Genomic DNA, 12,984 nt, shown 5'->3' with positions numbered 1-12,984 from the left:
AAAGACAATAAAATAATTATTTATTATAAGAAAAGAACTTTTTTAATTAGTTAAGACGATCCATCTATAGATATACTCGTAAATATGATTTAAATTGAACGTTTTTGCATTTTTTTTTATTAATATTCAATTATACAAATGTTATATATATATATAATAGTTATATATAATGCTAGTATATATATATATATATATATACTAGCATTTCCTGTCACAGCTTTGATCGCGAAATACATAATCAGAATTTGAACATGAATACAGAAATTAATTCCTTAACGCCAAGTTTATTTTATTTTTTGAAATACAAAAAAAATGAGTAATTATTCAAAAATATAAAGAATCTTAAAAATAAAAGCACACAAATATTATAAAATACGCAAGAGTTGAAAAAAAGAACTCGGTAAAAAAGAAAAAATGTAGATGGTCTAGTTTGTCAGCATATGCTAACTTTCATTCATACGGCAAATGCTAACTTTATTCATATACCCCACGCTATATGGTTTATTGCGTTTCCCATTGCGGTCAGGAGATGTTGAGCCGCTAAGGGCTCACCTAGCTCGTCCTTCGCGTCTAGCCAAGGAACTTTCCTCCCCAGTCAGTATTTTATGTTTTTTAATCAAGTAACCGGAGGCAGGTGTAGCCAGTCGTATCGCACATACAGTAACAGTGGCAGTGGCCGAGTTGGATTAGTCGCCATGCTGTATACCGTCTTTTACACCCCTTAAAAACAAATAAAAAAACCCGAAAATGTTTTTAGATATTTATCTGAAGTGTATTTGCAAGCCCAAATCTAGTGAATATCTTATTTAGTATAGTCGGAAATGGGGAAAATTTGCAAAAATTGTTCATAATTATTTTACCTTTTATGGTCAAATTTCAAGAAGTCTAGAAATCCGGTTTTATATATTCAAATGAAGATTACATACACCAATAATCAAGTTTTTTTTATCCAAAAATTAAAAAATAAATTTCATTGTTACTCTATTTCAACCCTTCAAACTCAGAATTTCAAAAAAATCTCTTTTATTTACAGTATAAGAAGTAAGTGTATACAAATTTTCATCAGTATATCTTCAGTAGTTTTTGCTGGGCGAAATAAGTGTAAGTATGACATCCTTAAGTCACTTTTCAACAGGTACATAAAAAGATTAAATTTGAATTGTAATTGTATGGTTGTTAAAATAAATTTATAAATGTTTTAGGTATTTAACTGTTGTCAAGAAAGTTGATAGCTTTTAAATTTTATATAGTGAGCTAAATTATTTAATTTCTTCGCGAATTAAATAGGAGAATTGATATCTTTATGAACACTCCTGGTATATTTGTTAGATGTATACCAGGGTGATTTTTTAAAAATAAATAGAAATATTTTTGATTAGAATCTCTCTGAAGTATACGTAATGCTGCTGTCAGTCGATGTACCTCAGTTATGTGCTTTATGTCGAAACAGAATAAAAAAAATTTCTTCATTTTTTAAAAACTTTTTGTATTTAAAATATTTTGAATGTTATTTTTAACTGATTTCTAAATACTTCTCCAAAACGTTTTCAATAATATTTTTTAAATTTATTTAAAATATAATTTATATGTAAAAGTATGTCTTCAATATTTTTAGTTAAACATAATTTTTATTTATTTATAATAACAACATAGTTTTTTACTTCCTTGTACGAAGTAAAGGAAGTTCTGTGATCGCGAAAAATTTCGGTTTTCAGATTTTAACGGAAATATCCATTTTGAGCATCCCTGAATCCATTTTGACTAGTTTCGGCGTGAAGTCTGTACGTACTCGCATAACTAAAAAACGATTAGCCGTAAGATGTTGAAATTTTGGATTTAGTACTATTGTAATATATAGTTGTGCACCTTCTCTTTTGAAAGCAGTCAACTGAACCAAAAGTGTCCATAAAAGCTCAAAATCCAATTTTTTGGATTTTGGACTTTTTCTTAACTGCAGTAATAAGCCCTCATTGAGAGATTTTCAACGATATATGATAAGTGGTACTTATTTTCATTGGTTCCAGAGTTATAGCAAAATAAAATTTTAATTAATGAAATATTTCGATCTTACCAGGAAAAGACACATCGGTTCGAATTAGACTTCATTTTCTTCTTTTTAACTTTTTTATTAATTTAAATATATTAATTTATTAACTTCTGATTGTAAAAAAATTTGCAATAAATAATAATTCAATAATAACAATAATATATATATATATATATATATATATATATATATATATATATATATATATATAAAAGAAATTTATGTACCTTTCATTTTAAAAAAATCCGTATATGTAATTTAATAAGCGTACAAGGAAATCGTGTGGTGTCCACATCAATTTTTTTAAGTAGAATTAAATTCTTTTAAGTAAAAAAAAAAAAAAGTATAAAACTTTATTTACTAAATTTTTACGTACGGAAATAAATTTTAGCTACAAAAGATTTATATATTTGTATATAATGAAATTTTGACACCTCTATATCCACTTTAATAAATTTTTCAGAAGTATTACTACTCGTAACGATATATTTTATCCACAGCAGCAAAAAGAATAAAAAATAAATAAAATGAAGTAATTTTAACATAATTAGATATATATCTATTTTTATGTAGAAAAGGTAGGAATTTTATTAAAATTTTCGATATATTTTTGATAAATCTCCTTAAATATAAAAGAATTGAAATTTTAATGATCAGTTTTAAATTAGAGTAATGGGGTTGGTATAGTGGTTAACTCGTTGTCGCAAATCAGTTAACAGTTGATTTTCGAAGTCAATGGTTGTAAGATTCAAATCATACTTATGGTAAGTTACTTTCATATGGATTTGAATACTAGACATTAGATACCGGTGTACATTGATGGCTGGGGTTCAATTAACCACACATCTTTGGAATGGTTGACCTGAGCCTGTATAATACTTTACATCTCGTTTACATGTCATATATATATATATATATATATATATATATATATATGTGTGTGTGTGTGCGTGTGTATCCGTACCTCATTGGGCTATGGGTGGCTTACTTTTCACAAGTTGAACTGATTGAAACGTACATATTAGGAAAAACAATTTAAATGAATAAAGTTTAATAATAAAAACACAAAAAATAAATTAATTTAAAAAATACTCATTTTGAATAAGGTATTTATCGTATTATGTCTGTATTTTTTCATTCAGAGTGTTCAATGGTTTCATGCTGATACCACTTTTTTCATGGCATAAAATTTATTTTGTCATTATCATGAAAAGAGTGGGTAACTATAATTAAATTAATGTTTAAAAACTCTAAAATAAAAGATTAAAAAAGCGAAAAAATACTTTATTTTTCTTATATACTACTTTTTTAAAACATTTTGTTTAAAATTAAATCCTTATTCATATTAATCATTTTCTATAAGCAGCATGAACGATTTTAATTGACAGTCTGTCCTTTGGCAGATCTATAAAAGTTTACTATCTGATATTATAGAATATATTTAAATTTAGGAGACATACTTTTCCCTTGACCGAAATAGTGAAAAAAAGTTTAAAAAAATATTTCAATTGAGAACCTAAATGTAGGATTTAAAAGAAAATTAAATTATTTAAAAAAAATCTTTTATGAATTTGAATTTATATTTTAACATATTATATTTGTTATATTTCCTAAAACCAAATTAAGATAATAACAAACAATAGAAAAAAAAAACGTAAAGTTTAGAAAATTAAAAATTCCTGTTTAAAAATACAATTATTTTTTTTAATTTTACTGTTTTGAAAAAAATATGCCATATTACATGTATTGACCAATGCTCAACAATTATTGAAATATAAAAAAATCTGATGTGGACTCCACATGACTTCTTTGTACGCCTATTAAATTACATATACACATTTTTTTAAAACAAAAAATACATAAAACTTTATTTCATTAATAACTTTTAATATTTTTTTTTAAATATATATTTTTTTATTGTTATTATTTATCGTTAAAGCTTTTTTACAATCAGAGGCTAATAATTATTAATAAATCAATATATTTAAATTTAAAAAAGGCTTAAAAAAAAGGAGCTGAAGTCGGATTTGAACCGATTTGCCTTCCCCTTGTAAAATCAAAATATTTCATTGATTAAAATTTTATTTGACTATAACTCTGGAACCGATGAAAATAAGTACCTTATGGAATATCTTTGAAAAGCTGTCAATGAGGGCTTATAACTGCAGGTAAGAAAAAGTCCAAAATCCAATTTTTTTTGCATTTTGGGCTTTTTTGAACACTTCTGGTTCAGTCGATTGCAATCAAAAGGGGAGGTACACAACTAGTTATTACAACAGTCCTAAATCCAAAATTTCAACATCCTACAGCTAATCGTTTTTGAGTTATGCGAGATACATACATACGTACAGACTTCACGCCGAAACTAGTCAAAATGGATTCAGAGATGGTCAAAATGGACATTTCCGTTGAAATCTGGAAACCAAAGTTTTTCGCGATCTCAGTACTTTCTTTACTTCGTACAAGGAAGTAAAAATAAAGATAAAGATGAAGCTTTATATATTAATTATTAAACACAACGCATTTCAATTTTTAATTAATAAATATCATGTAAATAAACAAAATTTAAAAACAATTCATTAAAAATAATATAAACAGTAAGTTTCCAATTGAATTGATTACAACTAGATTTTATTCCATTATTATTATTAATATCTAAATTTTTTTTAATAATTGTTAAGCATAATCGATTACTACTGTTATTAATCACTAATAAATACGAACTGCCTATAGTGAAATTATAACTGAAGTACTGCAACTTCAGTAGTTTATGGTAAATTTTTTATTAAAAGTGGTTTACTTTATTACTATTGTTTACACTCTATCGTTACTTTACATCCTTCAGATTCCCAAATGCCAGTGGGACATTCTAATTACCGGAAAGAATCATTAGTTTATAAAGTGATACAACCAGAATAAATATGTGGAAATATAATTTTTTATTTGGTTTTATAAATACAGATAAAAATTTTATTTATTTTTTTTATATAACTACTGATGATGATTGTTTAATAATCGAAACGCGTATCTTGTTCTAAAATTTTACTTTTTTAATGTTTTGTTTTCTCTTTATCTTAGAATGCAAAATTTTTAATTTAATATTTTTTATTTTGTTCATTTTTATAAATAAATCAATTAAATAAGAAAAATAGAAATTAGTCAGAGAGAGATACTAAGAAAATTCTTGGATACGGAAACGGTATGAGGGTTGAAAATGAGGAACAATAGTGAACTCTACCGCAGATCAGTCAAACTTACAAACTCCATACGAAAACAAAGACAGGCTTTTTACGGATATTTAACAAGAATGAGCCTAAAGATAACAAAGAGGATTTTATAAACGGAGATATTCTATGCAAATAAATCGTTATATTTTATTAATATATAAAAAAAAAAAAAAAATAATATTTGCAAACGTAGACAAAGATTTTTTTTCTCTGAAATTTTTCAATCGGGGAAAAAAATAGTTTTTAGAATAAATAAGTAAAAAACTGAATATTTTATTAATGAACTAATATTTTTAAAGTTTTATTTTCCAATTATTTTTTCATTATATTTACACAAAACATTATTCGAAATTTTAAAAATAATATCAAGTATAAAAAAATATTTTATATGAAGAAAAAATATATATTTCAACACGCTACTTATTTTATAATTATTAACCTATTATTATTATTATTCTTGTTTTTTAATAGCAAGATGAAAAAGGGAGAAAGAATTTTCGTACATTAAGAGTGGGAGTTAAGTATTACATGAAGGAAGAGAAATTATGTTACGACTGAAAAAAGGGTGCTGACTGATGATCTATTCCAAGACTGGCGTGTTAATGTGTTAAGCGTGGGTTCTGTTTATTCGTTAATGCATTTATGTGTGCGTGTTTTGATGTATTTTATACCGGGTGACTAAAATGTGGCTGACTGTAATGTACTAAAATACAACTATTTTTACAAATATTTTAGCTCCCAGCTTTCAAAATTTATTATGAAATGTAATAAATATAATCCATGAGTATATTTCTATAAAAATATTGTTGCAAAAATAAAAAAAATAATATTTTTATTTTTTCTTACAGTCTTCTTTAAATAAAGCCAACATCTTTTTTTTTAAATTCGCTTGAGATGTATTATATTCCTATTTTTTTCTCACCGAAAATAGGCCTTCAAGGACCATTCAAATATCATTGCATGTAGTTTCTTTCTTTTTCATCCAGAAGTTCTTCATTTTTTCGGACTGTTTAGCTCTTTTTTCTTCAGTCCATTCTCTTCTTTTGAGTTTTTTCTTTTCACCTACAGTAACCCTTAATTCAAAAATGTTCTATATATTTTTTTTTCCATCAAAACAGTATTTTTCTGAAATTTTTGAGCTCTTCTTTCATCTGTTTAACATTACCACCTTTGTAGTTTCAGTGTTTATTGAAAATCCGTTCGTTTAGCCTCGATTGGTACTCATTCGATCATGAGTCCATAGAATTTTAATCGTCGTTTTCTTATTGTTACTTCCAGGAATTTTATCGTATATCTCTTTATTTGATCTCATTCTGTGGCCTTTTTGTGTTCTTCTTGGACCATAAATCCTTCTTAAAATTTTTCTTTATATCTTGAGTAGGATTTTTTATTCCAGTTATATTTGTAGTTTCCATGCTGTACAAGATGACTGATCTCACAACCGCGCTGTAATGCCTTAATTTTGCATTTATAGAAAGGTTCTTTTTATTGTAAATATATTTTAAGTAAACGTTTACTAGTTCTGATTTATGTTTTTGGTCTATTATATTATATTTCTATTTTACTATTAATAGTAATAATAATTATTATTATGAAATAATTACAGAAAAAAATCTATAACATTTTTTACTACAAAATAGTATATTTTTTAACAGTTTTAAAATACCACTTGAAGTTTATCAGAAATTATCTTAAGGGTTTTTTAAATTGTCAAACTGATAAGATGAAACCTATTTCTTAAAAGACTCATAGAAAAATAAGTCTGTATAAAGTAAATCTCTTTAAATAACCCTAACCATTTATAATAAAAATAAATAGCATGCTATAGGAAAAATAATTTCATTGTTCCATAACAGATATCCACGCTTATTGTAATTTTAAGATATTTTAAAAGAAATGTTTTACAATGATAAACACGGATCTTTGAAAATAAATCCAAAAGAAAGAAAATACATTTTTAAAGAAATTATTTGGTCCTATAAACGATAAAAAAATTAATATGTATAAATTCCAGCCCCACAAAATGCTATAACGAAAATTTAAAGAAATTATTTCATAAATAATGAATGAAAGAAGACTGGATTTCATAGCCCAAATTTTAGAGATGAGTGATAATAGAATTACTAAAAAAAAATTATCTTCTTTTATCTAGAAAGAAAAACTAAAAGAGTATTATAATAAAATTAAGAACTACTTGAAAAAAAAACAGGAATAGAAATTTTTTACTTACAAAACAGGAAGTTATTCATAAAAAAAATTAAAAGAGATTTCGGAAAGTAGAGTTTTCTCCAGTCAAAGTTTATTAAGCTTCAAGTATACTAACGCACATATGTATGTAAAAAATTACTCCCCACTTTTCTTTTGTATTTTTGGGTCCCTTGGCAATGAAATGTCGAGAAATGCAAAAAACCCTTGTTTTTAATCGATTACCATACTTTCCTTCTTGCAGCATAGTTCTAGAGCTATGATGTCAGGAAAGTAAAAAAACATTAACGAAAACTTCTAAACTTGATGCGAATTCCAATTGTTATACAATCATCATAAGTAGATGACTAGATCCAGGAGAATTAGTGATAAATAATAAATGTAAAATAAGTCAATTACAGGTATTCAATACATCTATTCATTGTTCTGGCAAAGAGATTGTAGATATTTAATTGTGTCAAAAATATGTGTATAGAAATTTTTAAGAAGATATAAATATTAATTCTTCATATATGCCCGAGGAAAAAAAAATTTTGAAAATAATTTTTTCTTAAATTTGAAGATGCAGTTATTTTTTAATTTACAGTTGTTTTTAATAATAATGAGAAAAATTAAATAAGAACTAGTTAATTTATTTTCAACATATTACTCTTTAAAAAGAGGAGGTTTGATTTTTAATGTGGGGGCGATTATTAGAAATTAATATTTAAAAAAAGAATTTAATAGATTTTGTTCATTAATCGAGTCGATTTATATATCGATATTTTAAGAATCTTTTGACTAATGAATTAATTAACCATAGAAGTTTACGAAGAAGCTTGTGCGTGGTAAAAAATGAAAAAAAAATGTAAATTTTTAGCTTATGAGAAATGCCATGTCTGACCGGGATTTGAACCCAAGACCTCCAGATGAAAGACCAACCACGGTACCACTTCGCCACGGAAATTAAATCGATTATTTAATTATTTAGTATAATCGATTAATTTTTTTTTGCTTAAGTACAAAAGCTTACTCAAAGAAAAAGTAAATAAAATTAATAAATAAATATTAGTCCTTATACGTACATAAAATTTAATTTCTTTCAAAGAGGGTAATATTACATAAAATATTTTTAATGAAAGTTGTTATTCATTACTAATGTTCTTATCTAGAGCTGTTAATTTTCATCTGTCCGTTCTGTTGCATTTATTTGATTTAAACTCGGTACTTACTCAAAACAGGAAATGCCAACAGCAGCTTAAATTAAAATAAAAAATTATTTAAGGAAAAATTGAACAAATTCCTAAAGAAAAAAATAAAAAAATATTGTAACGTATTGGATTCAAAAGGAAAAAATAATTTTCCACTATCTCCTCAATACAATCATTAAAATTTATATTCTGAAGTCGGTGCCAAATTTTAAATGAATTACGAGTGCATGAGGTATGGATTACAAAGTTTATTTGAATTAAGGCTTCAGGCTAATTATAATTTTTTTCTATTTTATTATTTTTATTTTTGTAACTTGTTCAAAGCGGAAATATGGGGTAGGCCTACAAAAGAGATTGTTCGTAAGAGAAAAGAACGTTCTCTTGAAATAAAACAGGCTTGTTTAAAATAACTTAAACAGTCGAGGGAAAGGATGTATAGGAATCGAATTTAAAAATCTATTATCGTACACGAGCGGCAGAGACTGTCTAAAATGCGGGAATAAATGAATTGTAAATTATCAAGAAAAACGCAATCTGAACATGATTTGATTGACAGCGCCTTTTAAATGAGCGCAAGAACAAAGATCACACCGTTTTTCGTCGATACATAAACGTATTTGTAACGAAATGCTTGAAGAACTTTCACATCGATTGACTGTTATAAGAGAGCGTCAAATGCGAAAAATTGGTAAACGAAAGAACCAGCGAAAGACAAACATTTGTTTACAAAGAATCTCTCAAGTCTACGAGTGATCTAAAGCGCGTAATCAATGTAGAAGTTTTTTCAAAAACAAAAAAACGTTTTTTCCCTAATACGTTTTTTTTAATAGTTCAGTACCATTCGATAACGAGGGTAGACTACCATGAAATCATTCTATAATGTTAAAAAAAACTGGTTTTTTTTTTGTAAGTGTTAAACTAAACCGATGCAAAGTTATTTAAGTTATTTTGTGAAAAGTCATGCCCCGGACAGAAAATTTTTACGGATTTAATTGAGAATCTCCTTTTTTGAAGTCTGTTAAAAAAAGAAGTTAATATATGCAAAACAGCCAAAAGTTAATTTAGGGGAAGAATTGAATTATCTATAATTATCTTAAAACAAAAAAATAGAAAAAAACGAGATTTTTTTTTTTCAAAAACTGAAATAAAATTAAGTTATAACGCTATATAATATGGAGTAGTAGTCTTTTGTTATTAAAATAAATCTTTTATTATTAATAAAATATATTTTATTGTTATTATTATTATTTAAAGTCTAAAACGATCTTTTTGAAATAATTACTGTCTGCCAAAAAAAAAAAATTGTGGCTTACTGATTAATAGTTAGCGGCTTGATATAGTTTTAAAATCAAAATTTTGATTAAATTTTATATGCTGCAATGAATTACGAAAAATTATTTCAAACAGTTACGGCTCAGTATAAGTTTCTTGAAGGACATTCTCCATTGTTTTTTGTATTACTCAACGATACTTTAATAAATATATATTACAAGTAACATACCATAATAGAAAATTAAAAATTTTTATAAGCAGTTTTAAATGTATAATTTAATAAAGTATTCCATTTTTTATATAATAAAAACTTTTCTGAAAGAATTATTCCTTATTTCATAGTTGGCTATAAAACGAATTAGGATTAAGTAAATATCTAAAATCAGGTTGATAATTTCTAAGACACTTAAAGTAAAAGAGTAAATGTAAATATGTAAATGGAATTTAAATTTTAAATCCGATTAAAATAAACAGAATTTAAAGGAAGATTTTGATAGATTAAAGGGTATCTTAACAGATCATTAATAAAATTTTAATCATTCATCTAAGATTTATATTATTATTAAAAAATAATATTAATTTTTATAAATATATATATATATATATTTAATTATATTTATATATATTTAATTATAAATTCAATAAAGTTTAATTAAAAATATTAATTTTTTTTTAAATGTATAGATTATTATTTAACAAATAAATTATTAAAAGATTTTTAAATAATCTAGTTTTCAATTATTTATATTAAGTCAATGATTTTTAAAATGCATCATCAGAGTATGCATCGCACTATTTATACCTTTATAAATTATTTACAAATTAATATATTTGGAAGTTGTTAAGAAGATTTACATTTATAAGAATTAATTTATAACTTATTTTTAACAAATATATTTGTTAAATATTTTCAAATGTTTGAATTTTTTTAAATCCCAGTAAAATTTAGTTTCTTTTATACTAATTTGAATACTAGACAGCGGATACCGGTGTACTTCGGTGGTTGGGATTCAATTAACACCACGTCTCACGATTGAACAAGTTGGGAGGATAAGAAAAGAAATGATCACGTGTTAGCAGAAGTGAGTGAGAGGAGGTCCTTGCTAAATGTTATACGAAGAAGAAGAGCGAATTTGATAGGATATGTACTACGACATGATTAATTCTTGGCGAATATATTTGAGGGCAAAGTTTTGGATAAAAAAACCTATAGGTAGACCGAAAGCAACCATCATCAATAATGTTAAAGAAGAGATGGGCCTTGGTTCATATAATGACTTAAAGAGAGTGGCTAAATCTACAAGGCATAGCCTTCAGTGAATGATGCTGATGAGTTGAACAGATTGCAAACGTACACATTAGGGAAAAAAATAAATTTCATTTAGCTAAAAAGGTTACATTATAATTAATTAAACTTTTAAATACCATACTACAGGTGTTAAATTAAAATAAAAGATTTTATGAAAAAAATATACAGCTTTATTATGATGCAATATAGTATATCGTAGGCGGTATTACAGACTGCAAAAACTGAAAATAATTTATGGTGTTAACAGAGCTATGACATTTTTTTTTGTCTTGCTTGTTTAATAATATATTACTAAAAAAAAACACCGATTTAATTAAAAGAGTAAAAGAGAAGAATTCATAATTATATTTATAAATTAAGTAAACTATCCTTCCATTTCACCTAAATATATATATATATCTCATGATAGATAAAGAAAAAATGGCGGAACTTTGAATATTCTTGAAGATATCGTGCGACCATAAAAGAATGTACAAGAAAATTATTAATACCGTTCCTAGCATATTCAATTATTAAAAACACAAAATTACATTATCACTTTTTTTTAAAATAAATATCGTGTAATATTTTCATTAAAATGAATAAAACAAAAATTATATATAAAACAATCAACGAGTTTTTATTTAAGTTTATAAATCAATATACGTTAATTTATTTTTAAAATATTTAATTATATCCTACCTCGAAGCCAACTATCTCTGTGATATGGAGGTTTATGAAATATCACATATCAGTGTAAAATACATTTAAATCTATTTAAGTTGTATAAACACTTTAATCAAAATATTACTATAAAATATCTTACGATGTAAAAAAAATACGAAAAGAATACTATATTATAAAATAAGTATACTAAATTTATTTTCTTATTTTTTATATTATATAGTAAATTATGGGTTTAAAGATTAAATTGCTTGATGATAAATTCTACATATTTGTCACATCGTAAAGTTTTGTTATATATTTTTATATTAATTATAAAAGAAATAAAATTATTTCATGTAAAAAAATTATAAGAAGTACAGTATTATTTATTAATAATTTGTTTACTATTTTAATCAATAAACAATTATAAATAGCATTCTAAATTAATTATTACTGTTATTTGTAAGAAGTAAAACAACGTTAGATTTATATAAAGAAAATTAAAGTAATTAAAATATTAAAAAATAAAATAAAAAAATCGTTATTACATTACCGTTTATATATTATCAGTAGTTACAATTAAATAACCACTGAAATAAATATTAATACAGATTAAAAAAAACAAAAAATAAATTGATAAAAGAAACTAGCGAACTTTCAAAAAATTATTCGAAGAGGAGTGATCTACACTGAACCCCTTTGTGGAGTGAAGAAATACCGTTGCGAGTTGTCCCCCTATAATACAATCCTCCCCTCTACCGAATGTACTAACACACGCTTTAATATATATATCTATACATACAAATATATATACTTACAGACACACACACAAACCGATAACAGAGCCAACAATGGCAACAGAACAAGTCGACAGAAAGAGAATCGGCAACTTTAAATAAATTAAGAGTGGGGGGGCTTCTAAAAGATCTATTATTAAATTTATTCTTAATTGTATAAAACGCAAAGGATGAGGCGGTAACGCGGTTCTAATAGTAATAATATTAGTACTAGTATTATTGGCAAATTTTCAAAGAAATTCTGAGAAGGCGAACAGTTTTATATATATTAAAAAAAAAATCACAAAATATA

General features: G+C 25.0%; 1 protein-coding gene across 50 annotated transcripts in view; it reads right to left on the bottom strand.

Moving 5' to 3' along the window:
- Mhc (myosin heavy chain) overlaps positions 1-12,600 on the bottom strand; it is a 118,995-nt gene extending 106,395 nt beyond the window's left edge. For 44 of the 50 annotated variants that reach the window (XR_012756194.1, XR_012756195.1, XM_075364531.1 and 41 more), the window contains exon 1: positions 12,449-12,599. The gene's annotated coding sequence lies outside the window, so the exon portion shown is untranslated. Of the gene's footprint in view, positions 1-12,448 lie in introns of all 50 variants that reach the window. The other 6 variants (XM_075364520.1, XM_075364517.1, XM_075364529.1 and 3 more) reach the window with 1 other exon arrangement.
- Between the last annotated feature and the right edge of the window lie 384 nt (positions 12,601-12,984).

The sequence above is a fragment of the Lycorma delicatula genome, chromosome 4, assembly GCF_047948215.1.
Source record: "Lycorma delicatula isolate Av1 chromosome 4, ASM4794821v1, whole genome shotgun sequence".
NCBI classification, from domain to species: Eukaryota; Metazoa; Arthropoda; class Insecta; order Hemiptera; family Fulgoridae; genus Lycorma; species Lycorma delicatula.
Note: the sequence above shows the minus strand (reverse complement) of the source record. Positions and strands in the feature narration are given on the sequence as shown.